Source organism: Megascapheus bottae, chromosome 20, assembly GCF_031878675.1.
Source record: "Megascapheus bottae isolate mThoBot1 chromosome 20, mThoBot2.hap1, whole genome shotgun sequence".
NCBI classification, from domain to species: domain Eukaryota; kingdom Metazoa; phylum Chordata; class Mammalia; order Rodentia; family Geomyidae; genus Megascapheus; species Megascapheus bottae.
The window spans coordinates 16,480,738-16,504,620 of record NC_143528.1 but is presented as its reverse complement, the minus strand read 5'-3'; the positions used below and the strand labels follow the sequence as shown (position 1 = coordinate 16,504,620).

The window sequence follows — 23,883 nt, the reverse complement described above, 5'->3', positions numbered from 1 at the left end:
CCTTCTTACTGAGCCTATAAAAGGAACAGAAGGACTGTTTTGAAGTTGCCTTCCATGGTTTGGGGAGATGAAAGAGTTTCTCAAATTATCTTGATAAAAGGGAGCTGTATTTCCTCATTATTGTTACTGCTGTGAACTTGCAATAAGAAACTCTTTTCTCAAGTTGCTTTATTTACAGACTGGCAGACATCTGTAAGAGCAAGCATACTCTGACAGTCATCCTTCTGGAAAATTCAGGGTGAATCTATCTGGTTTTCCAAATTCACTAAGAAGCAGGGTAGGTAATCAGAAAGCTGAGAGTCATTATTATTTTTGTGCCAGTACTGGGGCTTGAACTCAGGGTCTGAGTGCTAGTCTTTAGCTTTTTCACTAAAGACTGGTACTCTATTGCTTATGCCATAGCTCTATTTCTGGCTTTTTGGTGGTTAATTGGAAATAAGCATTTCATGGACTTTTCTTCCCAGGCTAACTTTGAACCAGAATCCTGGTATCAGCTCCCTTAGTAGCTAAGGTTATAGGCATAAGTTACCAGTGTCCAGCATAGAGTTCTTTGTAAATAAGTCAGGAACATTCACTGCTTATGCTCTTAGTTTGATCCCCAGCACATTCTGCATGTGTGTGTACATATATATATATATATTATATTTGGCTATATGCATTCTACATCTTGGGACAAAACTCTTTTCACAAAAATAGGGGGAAAAAGTCATCAACAGTATCTGAAGATTCCAAAATTCTGAGGCTTTGTCAGTAATCACTACAACTTCTAATAACTCTTCAAAACCTAAAAAAATGGCTGGCTGACTGACAGGAATTCTGGAATGTTGTATAAAGTAACAGTGTCTGCCTCTGAGGCAAAAGATTGTGATATTAAAATTCTGCCATGAGTGTCTTAGACTCTCAGAAGTACACTGGAAGGAGCTGTTGTTCCCAGATATAGCTATTTATAGTCAGTCAGTCTCTGATCACCTTATGCTGGCTGAAATTAGCCCCACTCCTTATTGGATACCTACTTTGGAGTTGAGTTTTATGGTAATACTTGTTTTTATTCAAAGCTACTATGAAACAACACCTAAAGTCCCTCATAGTATTCTAATAACACATATATTTAATATATAAATACATATATAAATATGAAACACACAGAGACTGGTGTTGAGAATCAAACCTGTTCTCCTGCATGATAGGCAAGTGCTCTGCCAGTGAGCCACATAGCCACACACTGTTTTCTTTTTCTTTTTTTTTTTTTTTTTTTTTGCCAGTCCTGGGCTTGAGCTCAGGGCCTGAGCACTGTCCTTGGACTTTTCTCAAGGCTAGAGCTCTACCACTTGAGCCTCAGCACCACTTCCGGCTTTTTTCTATGTATGTGGTACCAAGGAATCGAACCCGGGTCTTCCTGCATGCTATGCAAGCACTTTAACCACTAGGCCAAACCCCCGGCCCCCACACACTGTTTTCATTGTCAGTTTTTTTTGTTGTTGTTATTTTGGTACCAGTCCTGGAGTTTTAACTCAGGGCCTATGCACTGTCCTCAGTCTTTCTCAAGGCTAGAGCTCTATCACTTAAGCCAGCTTTTTCTATGTATGTGGTACTGAGGAATGGAACCCTGGTATTTGTGCATGCTAGGCAAGCACACTACCACTAGGCCATACTCCTGCCCCCACATTGTTAAATGTTTGTGTGAGCAACAAAAATTTATTTTGGCATTCAGTACTAAGAAAAACTTTGCTTCCTTTAGGGAACTGTCAGACCCTTTCCAAAATGGTAATTATGTAATTGTTTGGAACACTTGACTATGTTCAGTGTTTTAATTTGTTGCACAATAATATGTTAACATTTTCAGGGTTTCTTTTTTCTTTTCTTTCTTTTTTTTTTTTTGTTGCCAGTCCTGGGGCTTGAACTCAGTGCCTGAGCATTAGCCTTGGTATTTCTCAAGCCTAGAGTTCTACCACTTGAGCCACAGCACCACTTCCAGGTTTTTCTATGTATGTGGTACTGAGGAATGGAACCCAGGTCTTCGTGCATGCTAGGCAAGCACTTTATCACTATGCCAATCTCTGGGCCGGGTATCTATTTTATACTAAAAATACGTAGCCTTCTGAAAATTCGTTGCTTAAATTTTCTTGCCTGTCTTTTAGGTTCTTCAATAAAGTACTGGTAGAAATATACAAAGTAACCAAAGGATTAAGTTGGAAACAAAGTAAACCAGCTTGATGGAATTCCCTTGTGTTTCTATTCAAATAATCTGACAGTGAACTAGAGTTTCCTCCTGGAAAATTAAAACTGGTGTTCTTTTTTTTCCCCCTTTCTGATTTAAAGTGACCTTGGGAAAGTTGGCTGAAAGTTCTCCCCTGGGGAGATGTCAATGCTAATAAAATTCTAAGGAATTTGCTATCTCATCTTTTTTTCTGGGCATTCACAGCATGCATGCTACAGTTTTATGTACAAAGTCCTCCAGTTCAAACAGCTAAGAGAAGAAAATAGGGTTAAATGCATCTTTTGGCTATTTTGCTATTCCCTGTCATTACTGCATAAACATTTTATCATTTGGTTTATATATCACTAAAATTAGCTGACAGAGAAACCTAGTCATTCTTGATGACAAAATGTAAAGTGATGGAAAAACGCTGGAACATTGGCATGGGTACTGTTATTGTGATTCAAAACCCAAAAAGCACACAATTATTTAAAATATAATGTTTCTTTTGGGGGCCAGGAGTTTGGCCTAGTGGTAGAGTGCTTGCCTAGCATGCATGAAGACCCGGTTCAATTCCTCAGTACCACATAAATAGAAAAGCCCGAAGTTGTGCTGTGGTTCCAGTGGTAGAGCTCTAACCTTGAGGGAAAAGCCCAAGGATAGTGCTCAGGCCCTGAGTTCAAGAGCCAGGACTGGCAAAAAAAGAAAAAAATAAAAAGAAAGTTTCCTTTCTAAAATTTCCCTCTAGTTATCCAGCTTCCCTTCTAGGCAGTCTTATCAGTTCTGGGTAAAGTATTTTTAATGTATTTTAAATATATGCATATTTTACATACATATGGATACAATATAATATATTGTACATATAATACATATAACATAGATTGTTGAATAAATACAATGTAATTGTATATAATCTCAATATAATTGTATATCACCTCTATTTAATTGAAATTGAAGCATGGTACTTTGTGTGTGTGTGTGTGTGTGTGTGGGTGTGTGTGTGTGTTGTGGTGTGTGTGTGTGTGTGTGTGTGTGTGTGTGTGTGTGTGAGTTCTGGGGCTTGAACTCAGGGCCTGGGAGCTGAGCTTTTTTGCTCAGGGCTAGTGCTCTCTCTACCACTTGAGCCACAGATCTATTTCCAGCTTTTTTGGAGGCTAATTGGAGATAAGAGTCTCATGGAATTTCCTTCCGGGTCTGGCTTCAAATCAAAATCCTCAGATGTCTGCCTCCTGAGAGATTATTATAGCTGTAAAACACTGGTCACATTTTTTTGTATATTGCCTGTGGTTCTGGTGGCTCACACCTGTAATCTTAGAGACTCAGAAGGCTGGTATCTCAGGATCTTTGTTTCAAGCAAGCAGAAAAGTCCCAGAGACTCTTATCTCTAATTAACCACTAAACACAACCTAAGTGGAGCTGTGACTAGTGATAAAATGTTAGCCTTGAGCAAAAAAAACAAAGTGAAATCTCAAGGCCTTGAGGTCAATCCCCAACACCAACACATAGACACATAGACACACACACACACACACACACACACACACACACACTGTATGTTGAGGTAGTATTGTAGTACAGAGCTTATTCTCTAAGATTATAATCTATCTATATCTTTATTGCTATATGATGACCTCTAATTAGTGGATCATTTATTAACAAATTCTTTATTATTGATTATTTGTTTCCCCTCAAAGAGTTATAACAATAAGAAATGCTGAAATAAACAAGGATTTATTTTTATAAAATGTCATTTCTGCTGGGCACTGGTGGCTCATACCTGTAATCCTTGATATGCACAAGACTGAGATGTGACAATCTCAGTTTGAATGTAGCCTTCAATGCTTGTGAAATCCTTATCTCCAATTAACCAGCAAAAAAGCCAAAAGTGGAGGTGTGGCTCAAATGGTAAAGTGCCAACCTGGAGCTCAAGAGCCGAGTGAGAACTCCAGTCAGGCCCTGAGTTCAAGATACCAGAGCACAATGCACACATGCATGCATACACGCACACACACACACACACACACACACACACACACACACTTCTTAAGTGCATTGAAAGATATGAATTATCCAGTGTGGAGTTAGTTGTATAAAAATATGTACATTCATACTTCTGGTAGGTGTTATGAATTGCCCTTCAGGAAGTCGCTGCATTGTGACTGCTTATTCACACTTGAACAAACATACATTGGTTATCAAACTTTTTGATCTTTGACAATATGAGAAGGAAAAAGTAGCTTTTTAAAATTTTTTTTTGGGGGGTGGCTTTTCTTTTTTGGAATTGAGGATTGAACCCAGGATGTTATATTTGCTAGACAAGTGCTTTGCCACTGACCTACATCCTGGCCCATAACTTTTCAATGTAGTTTTTTTTTGGGTGGGGGCATGGGTCTTGAACTCTGGGTCTGGGTGCTGTCTCTGAGTTATTCAGCTCAAGGCTAGTACTCTACCACTATGAGCCACAGTTCCACTTGCAGTTTTCTGGAGATAAGAGTCTCATGACCTTGTCTGGGTTGGCTTTGTATGTAGCTAGTCAGCATTGAGTTCAGAGATCCGGAACATGGCAGCATGCCCAGAACTAAGATGGAAAAGAAAGCCAATACGCCCCATTTCAGGAGTATTTACTTTGACAGGGTCCCTGATGAGGTCCCCAGAAGATAGCTTTTGCTTTTATATGGAGGTGTTTAGAAGCTTCAGATTTCCCAATGCCCACAAAGTGGTTATAATTACCATGCTTTGGTTATAGTTTTCTTTTTATCAATCTACCCCATTAAAATAACAAAACAGATTCTATAGTTACAGATATAACTAAGCCACACAATAGCACTGTGGAGAGTTGGACCAAATTATCTGGGTCACCTGCAGGTTATGAGAATTAAATAATATGTTCAAGATGAGGACTATTGTGCCTAGGGAAGAGACATATTGCTAATAAGCATAATTGTCTCTTGGCTTACAGAAACATCTCAGGGCTTTTGTTTTGTTTATGTGTGTTTTTGCAGAAGGGGAAATTGTCCAATAGTGTTCAATGCCATGTATTTGTAAAATTCATCACATACCTTTCCCTAAAGTCACAGATTGCTTAGTTTCCTGTCTAGCATAGAGACTTCACAAGTGTGTAAGAGGGGTTATAATTGGATGGCAAAACAGGAGATTGGAGTTAGGCTTGTTGGGTTTGCACCTGCTATGCCTCACACTAATGGTGTGACCTTGTGTTGCAAGCTACTTGACCTTTCTGGACTTTTATTTCCCCACTTTGATCTGACCTATATACACCTGGGTGTCATTGTACACGTGAAATGGGTTTACAACTATAAATGGCAATACATCTGTTCATTTAGTGCTCTTGGTATAGGCAAGAGTCTCCTCATTTCCCCCCTTAGAAAAAGCTTACTTGTAGCAAACTCAAGGTAGGTAATGAAAAATTATTATTACTATTATCACTTTAAACTTTAGGTCTCTGGTTGACATGTGCTGATTTGGTCATGTGAGAACTCTCGTGGAACAATATCATGTTCGGGAATGCTTTGCATTGAAAATAGGATTTTCAGAAGAAAAAAAGAAAACAGTTTGCGGACCAAAAAGATAGGTTTGGGTAAAACTGGCTCCGTTTAGCCCCAAGCAGAGACCTAAGTTTGTGTTTAGAGAAAAGTGGGTGGAGCCTGGCCTCTCTAAGGTGGTGTCCTCTCTCCTTTCCACTTTTTTAAATCAAGCTAATAAACCCATAAAAGATCCATAAAGAAACAATCACTTCTTGTTCCTTCCAACTCTCCGCCCTGAGTATCCTGCCCTCTTCTTCCTACCTCCCACCCTGAAAGCACGGGGTGGGGGTGGGGGGCTCAGAAGAAAGCCCAAGGCCCTGGGGCAGGTGAGAGGAGTCTCCGGGGACGCCCAGCGCCGGGCATCGGAGCTCGGGTGGCCCGCGCGGTTCCGCCAGGTGGTTCAGGTGCACGGAGGGATTGGCGTCGCACGTGGCAACAGGTGCAGCGCGGCCCGGGGCTGCTGCCTGGGGCGTGGGGCGGCTCGGCATTTAGCCCGGGAGCGCTGGGAGCTTGGCAAACCGGACGTGTGAGCACGGAGGAGGGAGCCACCCCGGCCGAGCGGAGCGCAGCAGCCGTCCCCAGGTACCGCCCGGTGCGTCTTTCTTGGGGTCGCAGCCCCCTTCGGACGCTGGTCTTTGTCTCGCGCGGCGAGATCCCGGAGGGGTCCGTGCCGGAGGAGCCGCCGCCCGTGGGGGCCCGCGGCGGCCCAGCTCGCCTCTTTCCAAGTTTCCCTCAACTCCCCGCCCTGGCTCCACCCCTTGGCGGCGGGGAGGCGCGGAGGCCGAGGCTCCCAGACTCCGGGTTCCCGCTCGGCGGCCGCGGGGGTGCAGGCACCGCGCGTCCCCCTCCCCGGTGCAGACGTCGCCCCGCCGGCCTCCCGGGCTGGACTAGGAGCGACCCCACCTCCACCAGGGCTCAAAGGGCGCCCGGGCTCGGAAAGGCGCCTCCCGGAGTCTCTGCACCCCAGTTTCCCCCGGAGGGTTCGGCGGCGCTGCGGGGAGCGCCCAGTGGATTCCTGCGCCCTGCCCGGCGGCGATCCCGGGAGAGGGTGGCCGTAGGGAGGACGTGGTGAGTGCCGAGGAGGGCGGAGGGGCGGCCGTGTTGGGGGGGAGAAGGTGGGGCGGGCACGTGGGGCTCGCGCGGCCCCTGAGGAGGACGGCTGCCGACCTGTCACCTTGAGGGTGACCGCTGGGCGTACAGTAGAGTGTCACGCCGAATGGCACGCACGTGGCGCGGAAGCTGCCCACCCGGCACTGGCCGGGCCTGCCCTGCCCGGCCGCCGCGGCCTCTCCCGGGGCGGGCGGCTGGAACCTGGAGGAGTTGCGGCAGCTCCGGAGGTCCGACTCTCGCCGAGCCTCTGCTGCCTGCGCCTCGAGGGTACTCGCGAGGCAAATCCCCTCCTCGGGTCCCCTTACAGACGACCAGGTCGTCACCAGTGCACTCGAGTCTCGATGCACCTTTAAAAGACTTTTCTGCTAGGTTGTTTCAACTTGTAGTTACTTACTTGAGAATAAAAGTGGGGAGGTTATTATTTTTTTTCCCTTCTTCTCTAGCCTGCCCAGTTGTAGATAAATCTAGTTTGTACTATTTTAAGTTATCCGAGTTCCAAGAGGAAATCCAGTGTGTTTTTGTTTTGAATAAAACAAGAGCCTTAAGGGAAGAAGAAAGCTTTCATGTTTTGCCAGGTGATTGGAATTCAACCATCCCAGGCAATCTCTGGGCTGGTGGTGGTGGGGAGGTGGCAGGTGAGGGAGGGAAGGGAGGGGGGTGTGGAATGGCTTCCGGGGAGAGAGAATGGAAGAGGGCGGGGAAATTAAAAATTAAAAAGGAGAGTCCTTGCTCCCTGGATCCTGTGACCTCTTTGAGGAGTCTGAATACACCCAGATAACAGTGCACGGGCAACTTTTATAGGAATTGCATAACCCGAACTGCAGTTCGGCAGACAGCCCCTTCTCAAGGATGGTGAATACAGGAAATGCTGCACCATTTAAAAGATTTGGATAGTGCTTTGCAGTAAAGAAAATGCTTCGAAAAAAAATTCTGTTGCCTAAGGAAAGTTACACACCACCTCCCTTGTAAGGACGATGTACTTACTGAAAAACAAAAGAAAACAAAATATACATATACCAGGAGTTCTTTTTTTTTTTTTTTTGAAAAGTTATTTAGTAATTAACACCAACTTTTCCTGCTTCTAGTTAATGCCGCCCCAGAGCCTTTGTTACTGCCGACACCTGGTCTACCACTGAACTACCACCCCACCACTTCACTTACTTTTAAAACTAGGTTTCCTATTTGTGCTGCTAGTGTAAATGGCATAGATAAAACACTCAGTTTTATGTTCTGTGGTTAGAAAATGAAAACAATAATAAAGTATAATCCTAAACGATGACATTTTAACTTTTATATATCCAAATTATTACATGACACTGATTTCACTAAAGCACTATGTAGAAGGCTCCAGCAATGGCATATAAAACTTACCAAGCCAGCCAGGAGCATTAGGTCTGTAATGCTAGCTACTGAGGAGGCTGAGATCTGAGGACCACAGTTCAAAGCTAGCCAGGGCAGGAAAGTGTGTGAAGACTCTTATCTCCAATTAGTCACCAGAAAACTGTAAGTAGCACTGTGCTTAAAGTGGTAGAGCACTGTCCTTGAGGAAAAGAGCTCAGGGACAGTGCCAAGGCCATGAGTTCAAGCTCCATGACAAATAACAAAATATTCCAAAAATGTTAACCAAGTTCTGGTGGCTCACACCTAAGTCTAGCTACCAAGGAGGCTGAGATGTGAGGATCACAGTTAAAAGCCAGAATGCTCGAGAAAGTTCATTGATTTTTTTTTTTTTTATCTCCTATCTCCAATTAATGACCCAAAAGTCATGAGTGGAGCTGTGGCTCAAGTGGTATAGCACTAGTCTTGAACAAAAAAGCCCAGGGACAGTGTGTGGACCCTGAGTTTAAGATTTAGGATTGGCAACAAACTAAGGGGCCAGGAGCATAGCCCAGTGGTAGAGTGCTTGCCTAGCATGCACAAAACCCTGGGTACAATTCCTCCCTAACACACAGGAAAAACCGGCAGTGGTGCTGTGGCTCATGTGGCAGAGCGCTAGCCTTGAGAAAGCCCAAGTACAGTGCCCAGGCCTTGAGTTTAAGCCCTAGGACTGGCAAAAACAAAACAAATTAAGTTTATGAGGACATAATAATGTCAGATGTCTGAATTTTAATTAAAGGCCAGTAATTCAAGGGGAACTTTTGGAGTATTTTGTAGGATTATGAAGTCCTAGATAAATTTCTTAAGCATCAAAGAAGCATGCCACTTAAATAGCTTTTTATTAAACATATTTGTTTACAATTTCAAAATTAATTTGGTATATTGAGAAGAATGAGTTAATCTTACCAATCCAAATATAGTTAATACTCTTTTCTTTTTTGTTCTGGTCCTGAGGCTTTGAGCTCTTTTACTAAAGATTATTGCTTTACTACTCATAACGCTGCTTTCTTTTTGGTAGTTATTTGGAGATGAGTGTCATAGACTTTCCCTGCCTGATCTGTCTTTGAACCATGATCCTCAGATCTCAGCCTCCTGAGTAGCTATGATTACAAGCCACTAGCATCTGGCAATATTGTCATTATACATGCTAACATGTATAACATTTAGTTATATATAATAAATAACATACAGTAATGTATTTAATGTATATTTATGTAAAGCATTACTTTATAGTAATGCCAGATTTTTATCTACTTAGCATATAAAAAGTTTTCAGTGGCAGTAAATCTTCAAAAATCTAGTCTGAAATCATTTGAGACATGAGGACAGATAGTTGTAGGCAGCTGATGAGATACCTATCTGTCTGTATTGGTAATTTTGTATGGCACACAAATGATGTTACAAATACCCTTGATTGAAAGGGTTTTCTCATCCCTCAGAACATGATACTCTATAGAGATGTCAATTTAATAATTGTATTTCATCTGATATTTTAATTTTAGGTTACTATTACTAAATAACACCATTGAACCAGTTGGTGTGCAGGATGTATTTCCTTAAGGAACATAGATGGCTTAAAGATTTGAGACATAGAGACCATTTGGTTTCTTAAAACATCTAACCAGCTGGGTGTGGTGACTCGCACCTGTAATCCTAGCTATTCAGGAGGCTGAGATCTGAGGATCAAGGTTCAAAGCCAGCCCAGGAACAAAAGAACCTGAGACCCTTATCTCCAATTAACCTCTAGATAACAGGAAGTGTGCTGTGGCTCAAGGGTAGGGTGGTAACTTTGAGCTGAAGAGCTCAAGGACAGCGCCCAGGCCAGAGTTCAAGCCCCATGACCCCTCCACCCCCCCATGAATCTAACCAAAGTATGTCTACCAGTATTCTGAGAGAATGTGGGTTGTATGTATTATGTTTTGTTAACATGGTTGATTATCTTTAAAACTGTCAGGAATACTTCCTTTTAGAGTGGAACAATGCTATTTCAATACTTAAACTTTGACTTCTCTGATAAGAGAAATACCAAAAAAGTCTATTTTTTCTTTGGAGTTTTTTTTTTTTTTCCACTAAATGTGCCAGGTTTTTCTTTTGGGATATTAGCATGTTTCTAGTATTTATAAACTGTAGCCAAGTGCTGGTGATTCATACCTGTAATTCTAACTATTGAGATCTAGGTTTGATGCCAGGCCAGACAGAAAAAAAAAATTGACTACTTATTGATGAAAAGCTGATACTTCTTGATGAAAAGCTGACAAGATGTTAGCCTGGCAGCCTAACAGAGATGAATTGTACCAGGCGTATGCTAGGAAAGTAGTGGAAAGGCTCACTGGAGTGTTGTGAGAATCTTCCTAGTGTTATTTGGGGCCAGAAGAATTTTTTTTTTCGCCGGTTCTGGGACTTGAACTCAGGACCTGAGCACCATCCTTGGGGCTTTCTCAGGGCTATTGCCCTACTACTAGCACCACAGAACCACATCTGGCTCTGTGTGTGTGGAATTGAACCCAGGGTCTTCGTGCATGCTAGGCATACTCTGCCACTATGTCAAACTCTTGGCTGCCCTGGATTTTTTTTTTCCTCTTTTACAGGAATTAGTTTTTTAAAGTATGTCTGCCATAAAGTCCCTTTATTTCACTCCATTGCAGAAGCAAGCCATAGAATAGCTGGTTAAGTCTGAGCTGTGTGGAAGAGGTTGATTCCAGGGTGTATGTTCAGTGGGCACTTAAAATCCCAGCAGATGAGCCAAGGAGGTAAGATGGTGAGCAGGTGCTTGCTTGTGCAGTGGTGACTGCCTCCAGAGGAAGTAAGCAGTAGTGAGTGATCCAGCCCACCCTATATGAAAAGAGGGATGAGCTAGAATGGTGAGACCTCAGCCAGCCTGAAATAGTTTTCAACAAGACCACTTTGACCAGAGATCTCGATGCTTGTCTTAGGATGGTTTGGGATAAGTAGGAGTTGAAGTATGCTCTTTTTCTAAGAATTATTTCTGAGCCAAGTTTTAGAAAAGATTGCCCTGATGTTAGTTAATTTTTAAAATGAACTCGAGTGCTTTTGAAATCAGTAGAAACTGTCCTTTCAGGCGGGCAGTTTTCCATGGTGATACTAATATATGACTTGCTCACTTGGCCCAAGATGAAAAAAAAAGTATTTTTCCATTTGGGTGATGACAGATTTTTGGGGTAGAGCATTATTATATAATACTATATATAATATAATACAACCAAACTGTACGGTTGGCTCAACAAATGGTAGGTGTATAAGAAAACAGATGCTCTACTTGCTAGCTTCCAAATGCTTTGCAAGTACATATTTATGTATTTCTTTTGTATCTAGGATCGCTCCTTTTGTTCCCAATTAGGATTCATTCTCTTGTCTGTCTTGTTCATGCTTGGCAATTCTACCACTTGAGCCATGTGTCCAGGTTGGAATTTTGCTGATTAAATGGAGGATTGATGGTCTTTAAGGTTTAAGACATCTCAGTAGTTGGGATTACAAGAGTGAGCATGAGCCACTGATGCCTGGTACATGAATCTTTAATTTACAGAGTAACTTCATTTGTTCATTAAAACTAGTAATTTTTCTTCAGACTATTGTTGGAGTTCCATATTAAAGAGTAATAAAGATGTATTTACTTAAATAGGTTGCATTTAGCTAAATTGAGAGTGCTCATATATACATATTAGTAATATGAATAAAAGGAAGAAAAACTTGTTTTATCTCCATTGTAACTTAGAAACTAACTTTCTTTTTTTCTTTCTTTCTTTCTTTTTTTTTTTTTTGCCAGTCCTGGGCTCAGTCAGGGCCTGAGCCCTGTCCTTGGACTTTCTCAAGGCTAGAGCTCTACCACTTGAGTCTCAGCACCACTTCCAGCTTTTTTCTAGGCATGTGGTACCGAGGAATTGAACCCGGGTCTCTGTGCATGCTAGGCAAGCACTCTACCACTAGACCAAACTCCTGGCCCCTAGAGATACCTTTTTTTTTTTTTTTTTTTTGCCAGTCATGGGGCTTGACTGAACTCGGGGCTTGAGCACTGTCCTTGGACTTTCTCAAGGCTAGAGCTCTACCATTTGAGCCACAGCACCAGTTCCAGCTTTTTTCTATGTATGTGGTACCAAGGAATCGAACCTGGGTCTTCATGCATGCTAGGCAAGCACTTTAACCACTAGGCCAAACTCCTGGCAACTTTATTTCATTTTGAAGTTCAAACAGCTTTGAAGTCATTTAAAGTTTCCCCCAACGTTTCTGCCGCATGAATAGATAAATGATGAAGTACATGGTCCTAAGTTTTTTTCAAGTAGCTAGAAAAGGTCAAAGAGGTTACAATGGAAATGACTTCCTGATAGCGTAGTAATTGTGTCTGAAGTTGTATCGAGTTCATGCTGTGTGGAAGGACCGGCCTGGTGAGCCTCCCACAGTGCCTGCACAGCCAAAAGGAAGGACAGCCTAAGAACGAGGAAGTTGTCTAGGTAAGAAATCTTAGCAAGGATTTCTTAGCAATTACATTACTCTCCCTTCATTCTTTTAAATGTAGATACTTACATATTGTGAGTAAAGCATATTGTAAGCTTGATCCAGAAGAAAGAAAATGTCTTAAGTTTGCAGGCCAGTCAAATACTAATTAGCTTGATCGTCTACAGTTAACTACACCATTTTGTCTCTCACACCTCACACAGACATTCAGAAAGGAATCCTTTTGGAATATGGCCATACTTATCAGGAAAAAAAAATAGGAAGAAGATGTTACTTCATGTTTTTAAAGGAGTATTCAAGATAAAATATTACTATACATGAAGGACTTTTCGTAATAAAAAATACTAGTTAGGAAGACAACAACCATTGCATTAAAACAAGTACCTTATGCATGGTGATGGTGGCTCACCCCTGTAATCCTGGCTATCCAGAGAGCTGAGGATCATGACTCAAAGCCAGCCCAGGCTGATAAATCCAAAAGGTGTGAGTAACCATGCCTGGCTTATTTGTTGAGATAGTCTATTTATTTATTTATTTATTTATTTATTTATTTATATTTTGCCTGAGCTGACCCTGAGCTATGATTAGTCTGTTTGCTTCTCAGGTAGGTAAGTTTACCATTGTGTGCCACCATGCCTCTTTTATATTTTTGTACATTAGAAACTTATAAATATTTAACCCAGGTGTTGTTGACTTTTCCTTCAGGATTTATGTGTAAATATTTCTTCAACTTATTTCAGATAAGCAGTTCATGTGAAGTTTAGCAGCATTCCATGACAAAAGAGAAATTAATCTTGTATTTTATGGACTTTTTGATAATGCATAAGGATATAAAGTTGAAGCTGCTAGTTTAATGGAATTGAACTAGAGCCTAATGCAAGTATAAGCAATCTAAGGTGTGGCATTCAAATTTAGGCCTGCCCTCTTCACCCCAGTGTCAAGTGGGTTGAATTGTATTTACCAGAATACCAGTAAAATCAAGTTGTGAAGTTGTGCTATAAAAAGTTTATATATATGCTATATATATATTACAGTGGTTATTCTGTAATCACATTCTTAGACATGTTACACAATGGAAACACACTTGCCTATTACCACTCACCTAACCTTCAGGCTTCAACTGAAGTGAGGATTGTGAAGTTTTACTTGTTGATACTGGAGTAAGGATTGGAGAAAGGAGAAATGGGCTTAGCAAGGACTTGCTAGGACCTATTTACCATGAGAGAGACATTCATTTTTGTTAGATCCTCATGCAAAATAGCCTATTTGGCAGAAGGGTACAGATAATATCAGAATTTGGTCTTGGTTCTCAGAGGAGTTTAGTGTGTTTGTGTTGCTAAGTTGTGCATTGGAAATTCTGATACAAAGTCTTTAATATCTCTTTTAATTCTAATATGAAAATCTGAGTTTAGTCAATGACAAGGAAATGGAGATCAGAAAAACTGTATTTCTGTTTTTATGAAAAAAATCTTGATCAGAAAATCTCTACATTTCTCTTATTTAAAAAAAACACTTTATATTGTGTCTTTCACTATTTTGTTAGAAATGGTGATTATAACTTCCTAAACTGTAATATTTATAACTTAATCCTTAGATACATAATAAATAGAAAACTATTTTCTACTTATATAATCTGCCTTTATTCATCTCAGATGATTAGGCCTCTTTCCCACCCTCTAGTGCTGGGTATTTTCTTCTCTCTCCTGTTTGTTTTTTCCTCTTTAAATTGAATTTGGAATAATAAAAAATAGAAGTCTTTTTAATATTTTTCAAGACTTTGTTCACTCTGATGTTATGAAACTTTGAAGAAATCATTAACAATAGGTTTGAAAAAAGTGGTACGGGCCAGAAGAAGTTAGGTTCATCTGAGATTTTCCCATATTATCTCTGTGACCTGAGGTCAATTACTTTATTAGCTCTGCACTCCAGTACCTTAGGGATAGTACTTGTCTCTTTGAGGTTAGGGTGCCTCAGTGTCAGGCGTAAAGAAGATGGTCAATAACTTGCTAATAACCTTTTGTCTCCTGTCTTAAATCTTTTCTGATTCATAGATGAGTGTCATGTAATTTTCCTGATTCAGCTTTGTGGAAATGTTGCTTGAATCTGCTGGTCGTCTTGTTGAGAATTACATTCTGGGCATAGAAGCTGGCTTACTTTCTCTGCCTTTAAAAATAATGGCTTTGTTCCAAATACTTGACTTTATTCTTGGACCCTATTTTTTGTTGCTTCTTTTTCTTTTTGAATTTTGAACAAAGGGAGCTTACAATGGTTTGTTATATTTGAATTGTAGCTCTTAAAATCAAGGTGGATACGCTCATCTTTGTTAAAAACTCTGTAAATTATGTTGCCAATTTGCTATCAGCCCATTCTAAAAGCACTTAGAAGTTGAGTCATCAATGTTAACTAATGCACTGTGGATTTTAAAGTGCTCAGGGCCCTTGCTTGAATTTTATTCTTGAACTTTGTCCAAAACATTCATGTTTTAAGAGTTTTAACTGTAAAATGTTGCTACTTATACTAAAACAATTATGAGCTCTCATCTTTCAGGCAAAGTGAAATATTTAGTTAATATGTTTTTGGACAGTACTCTGGAAATACAGACCAGTTTCATTCATTTAGCACATGAGCTCTGTTATTTGGGCAGAAAAGGTCATGAAAGCTCTGTTTTAATATAAGGAATTAGGGACCCGAATTGATTGCCTAAATATGTTATGGTAAGTTTAGAACTAGCAATAATTCCCAGAACTTGGATCCACATATTCCCTACTCCAAATATGCCACTGTTATTTGATTGGTTTTTAATGCCAGTAAAAGATAGTGACTGGGTGCTGATAGCTCATATCTGTAATCCTAGTTACTCGAGAGGCTGAGATCTGAGGATCCTGGTTTGAAGCCAGCCTGGGCAGGAAAGTCCCCCATGAAACTCTTACCTCCAATTAACCAACAGAAACTTGGATATGGAGTTGTGGCTCAAAGTGATAGAGCACTAGTTGAGTAAAAATGCTGTGGGACAGTGCCCATGCCCTGAGTTCAAGCCCCACAACTGACTGAAAAAAAAGTATACACTTACTGCTAGAGTCTTCTACATATTGCAGCTGAAGTAAAGTGCAATATCATGTATTTACATATATTGAATGCATATGTATGTATACATGTATATTGTATGACATAGTTTAGAATCAGTTTATTTTCTAAGAGAATATAAAACAATGTTCCATGTTGTAAGCCATTTACATCAGTAGCACAAACTGGAATTGACAGCCATAGAACATTATAATACTCTCCACTTTTGTTTTGCCCCTCCATGTCTTCCCGCACTTTTTTTCATTTACTTTTCTGAGCTACAGTCTTTGCCATGTGGCCTAGGCTGGCCTGGAACTTGAGATCCTCCTGTTTCAGTCTCCTGAGTGCTGGGATTACTGGTGTGTACCATTACATTACCCTTAGAGATTTTTTTTTCTTTGCTTGTCCTGGGGCTTGAACTCAGGGCCTGAGCATTGTCCTTGGGCTATCCTCAAGGCTAGTGCACTACCACTTGAGCCACAGCACCACTTCTGGCTTTGTTATGTATGTGCTACCGAGGAATCTAACCTGAGTCTTCGTGCATGCTAGAGAAGCACTCTACCACTAGGCCAAACTCCCAGCTGAGATTTTTTTATTGTTGAGGTAATATATAGAGAGATTATAGTTAAAGTTGTCAGGTAGTAGGTGCATTACTTCTCACATATTGGTACCCCTTCTCATGTTTTTGTCCCCATTTCCCTCTCCCCACCCTTCCCAATCATCTTGTATTCTCCCTTCCCCATTTCAAATAATTGTATGTATACAATTTGTCTATATACAATAGACCAGGTAACAAAGTAAGATAACAGTAACTACATGAGATTAATCATTAGGAGAAGAAAAAAAAAGTAATAACGTTGAGAACAACAATCACAAAGATAAATCTCTTGTTTCTATATCCTAGCATTAATTTCAGTCTCATCCTATATGACCTTATGTGAATAGCTTTTGAGCTGTTGTGATCCTCTGCTAGGAGAGTCCTAGATATGTACTAATTATTACAAATGAGGGAAACCATTGAGTCTATGTTCCTTTGTGTCTGACTTACTTAATATGATTTTTTCCAAGTCTTTCCATTTCCTTACAAATGGGGTGATGTCATTCTTTCTGATGACGGCCAAGATTTTTTAAAATACTTTTTCACATTGATTTTTTAAAAAAGAGCTAATGAGGTTTCATGAGAATAGTCATCTGGATCACTTCATCTCCTGTTGTACAGATCAGTAGTCCAGAACCTTGATTTATCTGAAATATTTTTCAATTTTGAATTTTCAACTACACAGAAGCTCATAGTGAGGCAAGTGGGGTTAACCCCAGATGGAAAGTTAATAGATGAGGCTTGCTGTCACTAGAAACTGGGGAAAAGACTACCTCGTCCACATTTACCCCTCTGTCATGACTCCTAGCTCCAAAAGCCATTAGGACTTTGTAATCCAAATGTCTTCTGAGGCTTTTATGTCATTGCACTTTAAAAGTAGACCTTTACTAAGGTTGGCTCTTCCTCTAGCTACTGCTGTGAGTTAGATCAGTGCATTCGTTACTTTTCTGTGCAAGAACTTTTATTGGCCAATGGAAAGCCTAACATTGGTAATCATTTTCAAATAAAAGGTACAGGAAATTGCTGTTTAGTAAAGGTTGGGAGGTGAGAGGTAAATGCCAGCTTGCGTAACTACACAAACATAATTTTTCAATTGTTCTTGGCAGGAGTCAGATGGAATCTTGTTTTCCTTTCAGCCAGGTGGTCTTTGAAGAGATATGGTAGCTTTTGAATGTTCTGAAAGAGGATCTGTTCATGATCATTGAACTCTTGGAGGAAATGACTTTATTTTGGCTTAAAACTTTTCCCTACCAACCTTTATTACCTTTTAGGTAGTTTTGGTATGACCTGTATATGCTTCACAAACAATAGCATGCAAAAATCTTTGATTTCAAATCATTTCCTTAAGCCCCACTGAACAATCCTCAGTGGCACTTGATAGGTGCTGCATGTGAATGGATTGGTTTTAGTTGTTTTATTTTAAAAACATATACCCCTCTGTCCTGATTCAACATGGTCCTGAAACTTTACCTCTCACTACAAGATTAGGAAACTTGTACCATGGAACAGAAAGGGGATTTTTTTTTTAATATTGTAATATATATTGTATTGAAAACATCTTTTTTAAAAAATTTTTTATTGTAATTAATAAAAGGGTTATATGATATTTGCCAGATAGAAGGTGCATTAATTCACATACATGTCTTGGTACCCATTACCCTCCTCCCCCACCCCAGAAAGGGGATTTTTTTTTGGTGGAATTGTGAAAATTATCTACAATATCATTTAGAAGCCAAAAGAATAACTAGTACATTTAACTCACCTTGTACTAGGAGTACTTAGAATGGTGCTGTTTGTTGAGTTGTCCATAACATTGTTGAAGGAATGGTGACTTCATTCTCAGAGTGTGTGGGTTTGAGGCTGTAGGCCTCTGATGGAATCTTGGCCTTCTTTCAGGCAGTTGTGCCATCTCTGACTGTTATGCCCCGTTGGGTTGTGGCCAGAGACCTACATTTGTCAAAAGGGCGGAGTTGAATATTCTGTATCAGTAAAGCATAAAATTGAGAAATCCCATTGGTAAATTGACAAATGATTGGTAGTAGGAACAATTAATATTCAGAGGATTCAAATTGGAAGCAAGATTTCAGAACAAGAACCTGAGAAACCTCTATGTTCTAACATAAATAATGGATACATTCTGGAATACACACTACCATGTTAACCAGATGAATTTTTAAAATAATTTTGATCAAGTAAATGAGGCCAGCAGCCGGGAGTGTGGCCTAGGAGTAGAGTGCTTGCCTAGCATATATGAAGCTCTGGGTTTGATTCATTAGTACCACATACCCAGGAAAATGCCAGACTGTCTGGCTCAAGTGGTAGAGCACTATCCTTGAGCAAAACAAAAGCTCAAGGACAGTGCTCAACCTTGAGTTCAAGCCCCAGAACTGGAAAAAAAAAATGGTATTACATGACTGTAATACCAGCATTGGGAAGGATGAGCAAAAAGGATCCTGTGTTCAAGCCCAATCCTGGGCTAATAGCAGGACCTAGCCTTAAAAATAAAGTATCCTGAAGTGAAATGTACCTAGCTTAAATTGTCTTTGAGTTTTGATAAATATATTTCTGCATACACGCCAACACATCAAGCTCATCCCAGAAAGTTCTCTTAACCAGATGGTCAAGTTGTGGAATTTTTAATCTCATTATTAAAATGAGAATCACTTGTGCATTGTCAACAGTATAACTCAACTAACAATTACATCACAGAAAGCTCCCCCAAAGAAAACCCTTCATTTACCTCTAAGACAACAATATGAGATGATTTGCTTTTGTGCAATCAATTTTTATAGATAAGGAAAATGAGGTTAAGATTACTTTTGGCTTCTCAGCATAACCCACTTAACCAAGTCAGTTTGGGAGCTCCATGAGGGATTAAGGTCTGCGTTCTGAATCACAGGTTGCTTTGTGTCTCTGTACTTGAAGTTACCAGATGTTAGTGGTGAAAGAGTCAAAAGTTGTACCATTAAACTGGGCTCAATGAGGCATTCCTGTAGTCCCGCCTACCTGGGAAGGAGGAGGAGGAGGGGATGGTTTAGGAATTCCAAGGTTAGTTGGGGTAACACAGGAAGAGCTCATCTCAAGAGAATCTCTTGTACACCTGAACTAGGTTTGATGTCCATGTGTTACTCTTGGTAAGGTACTATTCTGGACACATGAGATTTAATGCCTCAGAGGGGAGGGTGGGTAAGAGAAGCTGACTGTCATGTGATCTGTTGGTGTAAGAATGCTTTTTGGACTTGGCAGAGCTGTGTGCAGATGTTATTATCTTTGTTCTTGGAAGAGGTAGCTAGCTGCTTAACTCCCAGATCCTGACAGCACACATGGCTGACTTGGACATATAAGTGTCAGAGAGAGAGGGGCGGTTCTTCTCTCCCAAGTCCTGCTGACATTAAAAAGCTTCAGCTGGTATTTCACAAGCGATATACCTAACTTGTCAGGTATTTAAAGATCTTTATACCCATTTTATTTTGTGCTAGTCCTGAGGGATTGAACCCAGGGCCTTGGCACTGTCTCTGAGCTGCTTTTGCTCAAGTCTAGTAGTGCTGTACCATTGAGCTACAGCCTCACTTCTGGATTTTTGGAAGTTTATTGGAAATGAGTCTAGCAGACAACCCTGTCTGTGCTGGCTTTGAACCAGGAGTGTCAGATCTCAGCTTCTTGAGTAGCTAGGATTACAGGCATGAGCCACTGGTGCCTGGCCTGAAGAGCCCTTTTAAAATAGATTTTTGTGCTTGTATATGTGCATACCAGTACTGAGGCTTGAGTCTCATATTTTCTCTTAGCTTTTTCACTCAAGACTAGCACTGATTAATTGGAGATAAGAGTCTCCTGGATCTTTCTGCCCAGGCTGGCTTTGAACCACTATTCTCGTGTCAGCTTCCTAAGTAGCTAGTATATAAGCAAAAGCCATCAATGTCTGGCCATTTTTCAAAATTGAAAAATTTTCCAAAAACCATGTCCTTATTATGAAATAGTATGTATTGGTTTTTTTATTGTTAAAAAGCTGATATACAGAGGAGTTATCATTTCATGAGGTATTAGTTTTAGGTGGGTAGCTTCCTAAGTGATCTTAAGAACTGATGATGGTTTCTGGGTCTGAGCTGAATTCTCTTACACATACTGTCTCCTAGTATTATGAATGGTGAGTTGCTCCCAGAGTGTCTTTAATGCTGTTTTTTTTTTTTTTTTTTAGGGCTTGAACTCAGGGCCTGGGCACTCTCCTTGAGCTTTATCAAGGCTAGCACTCATCACTTGAGCCACAACACCACTATATATATATATATATATATATATATATATATATATATATATATATATATATAGTACCAAGGAATTGAACCCAGGCCTTCGTGCATTCTAGGCAAGCACTCTACCCCTAGGCCATACTTGTGGCCCCTTAATGCTGGTTCTTAAATACACTACCATAACGCTTAGTATCTGGAATTGCTATCCCCTTAGTTCTGGGGAGAGGCCACTTACTCCAGTCCCAGACATCTTAACCCCAGAATCAGATTTAACACTTTCATTACAACTCAGAAATTCATGTTGGTTTACTTTCAAACTGGCTGACTCACAAGTCTCCATTTCCTCTCTTTAGTTGAAAAACATACAATACAGCAACCATAACACAACTTGGTTTCTTTGGTTTAAAAGTTACTCAAGTCTCGAGCATAGTGATGTGTGTGTAGGTATGTATGTGCAGGCGTGCTCATGTGTGTGCACTCATCCTCGGTCTTGAACTCAGGGTCTGGGTGCTGTCCCTGCACTTCTTTTGCTCAAGGCTAGTGTCCTACCACTTGAGCCACAGTGCCACTTCAGACTTTTTCTGAATAGTTGGTGTTAGGAGACTCATGGCCTTTTCTGCCCTGGCTGTATTCAGCCCATTATCCTCAGAGCTCAGCCTCCTGCATAGACAGGATTACAGGCATGAGCCACCAGTGCCCAGCCTTCCAGCAGTTTGAATTTGGTTGGTTTGTACTTGAGGTGCTCTGTCCTCTCTGAAGGACTTCGTATGCTGAGTTGTAGGCTGGCTGTGGTAAGGGTTGCCCGGTCCAGGTGCTGCTTCCCAGGCCTCTGGCCTGAACTGAGGCAGCTCGTCATCATGGCTGCCATGTCATCATGGATGGCCATGTTTCTGTGTATTCCATGGGGCTTCCATGTGTGCTGGAGAATTGCTATTGTGGCTTCCACTGGCAGGGCCGAAGTGTCTTAGACCTTTTCTCATCCTTTACAGTCTCAGCATTCTCCATTGTTCCTGCCTTTTCTCTGTAGATCTCTACCTTATCACAGATGGGAAATAGTCTTCCATAGCCCATGGCTGATTTTTGGCCCAACCAGAGATTTCAAATGGAGACCTAGTAGCCAGAGTTATTTGGTAAGAAATGTTTTCCTGAATGCAGCGAAATGGAAGCCAAAGTGTATTAAGATTTCAAATAAGTCAAAATTTATGTAACGAGCTAACAGTGTTCTTTATTCTGTGATTACATACTCTTGGTTTTTATGTTAACATGCCCTCTATAAAAGGCTGAGTTTCCTTCTCAAACTTTCCAGTTTGTAACAATCTGAAAGGCTCGCTCCTGTCTGTTCCCTTGTTTATGCTTAGCTCAAGATTAATATTTTCTTCATAATGATAGTCTCAGAGTTCCAAAGGGCCCATCGGTTACCTCTGCTTCTGTTTTTGTAATTAATTGCTTGTACTTTTCCCATGGGATTGTTCTAAGATGGGGTGTGTATATGTGTGTGTGTGTGTGTATGTGTGTATGTATGTATGTATGTATATGTGTGTATATGTATGTATATGCCTGTACATGCCTGTATGTAAGTCCTAGATCCAGAACTCAGGTCCTGGGTACTGTCCTTAAGTTGTTTTGCTTACGGCTAGTGCTCTATCACTTGAGCCACTTCCAGTTTTCTGGTGGTTAACTGGAGATAAGGGTCTCTGGAACTTTCCTGCCCAGTCTGGCTTGAAAGAACAATCCTTAGGCCTTTGCCTACTGAGCAGTTAGGATTATAGGCATGAGCCATTAGTGCCTGGCTGTCCTAAGTTTTATTGTATAGACTTTCTGTTGTACTTGATTGAAGCTTTGAATATGATAAAGTTACATAAGTACCATTTCACTTTTCTGTAGCACTAGGAAGGGAACTTGAAGCTTTTGAATATGTCCTCTACTTGGGACATATCCCTCAGCCCTTTTTACTCTCCCACCCCACATAGGCTCTTGCTTTAACCTTGCTGACTATTTCCTAAGTAGCTGGGATTAGAGGTGTACAACATGCCTAATGAGAATCACATTCTTGAAATTCTGTAATACTAAGAAAATACTTCTAAGGAAGCAAGATTTAGATTACTGCCATTTATCTAATAGCAGACAATTTTTTCAACTATAATTCCTGCTAGATAAGGTAAAACATTGCCATTTTGTCTCTAATAGCTAACCTAGGAAATTAGAATCCAAAGAGTGATTGTTTTTATTTAACTTCACACATGATTTGGAGAAAGTCATGAGTGGATTACTCATTAAAAAAAAAAAATTGAAGCTGGGCGTGGTGGCTCATGCCTGTAACCCTAGCTACTCAGGAGGCTGCGATCTGAGGATCAAGGTTCAAAGCCAGCCCAGGGGCACTGAAGAACATGAGACTTCTCTCCAGTTAACCTCTAGAAGATGGGAAATGGGTTTTGGCTCAAGGGTAGGGCAGTAGCCTTGAGCTGAAGAGCTCAGGGACAACGCCCAGGCCCAGAGTTCAAGCCCGATAACCCACAAAAAAAATTCGGGCTTACAGGTTGGGCATGTATAATTCCACCTACTTGGGAGGTGATGAAAAGATGGATGGAGGTCTAACGCCAGTTCAGGGAAAAGTGTGAGGCCCTCTGAAAAACGAAATGGCTAAAAGGCTTGGCGTTGCTCAAATGGTAGAATGCTTGTGTAGCAAATATAAGGTTCTGAGCTCAAACCCCAGTACCTCGAATAAAAATTGAAGTCTTAGGTTTCTATAGCTGTTAACCATGGGTAGGACATTGCATTCCCATCTTTAAATGAAAACCCTCATTGTTATCATCTGTCTTTGCGCTCAGAGCTGACCTGTGATGCTGTCAGGGCCCAAGGATCCCCATTGCTCAGAGGCCAGGGATTTGGTTAGTTCGGAGCTTGGCTACAACTGAGAATAAGAATAGTCTGAATATTGCTGAATTGTTTCTGTAGATAATATATTTGTTAAGTACAATTATGGGTTAACTTTCATGTATCAGTACTTTTTTTTTTTTTTTTTTTTTGCCAGTCCTGGGCTTGAGCTCAGGGCCTGAGCACTGTCCTTGGACTTTCTCAAGGCTAGAGCTCTACCACTTGAGCCTCAGCACCACTTCCATCTGGCTTTTGTCTACGTATGTGGTACCAAGGAATCGAACCCGGGTCTTCGTGCATGCTAGGCAAGCACTTTAACCAGTAGGCCAAATTCCCAGCCCTTGTATCAGTACTTTTAAAGGCTATTATTTACTTAGCAACTAGACTCCATTTTCATGGAGCAGA

At 40.8% G+C, this 23,883-nt stretch overlaps 1 protein-coding gene across 2 annotated transcripts in view; it reads left to right on the top strand.

The window, feature by feature from the left end:
- The first annotated feature begins 6,584 nt into the window (after positions 1–6,584).
- Mtus1 (microtubule associated scaffold protein 1) overlaps positions 6,585–23,883 on the top strand; it is a 150,879-nt gene continuing 133,580 nt past the window's right edge. For both annotated transcript variants that reach the window (XM_090354018.1, XM_090354017.1), the window contains exon 1: positions 6,585–6,807. The gene's annotated coding sequence lies outside the window, so the exon portion shown is untranslated. The remainder of the gene's footprint in view (positions 6,808–23,883) is intronic.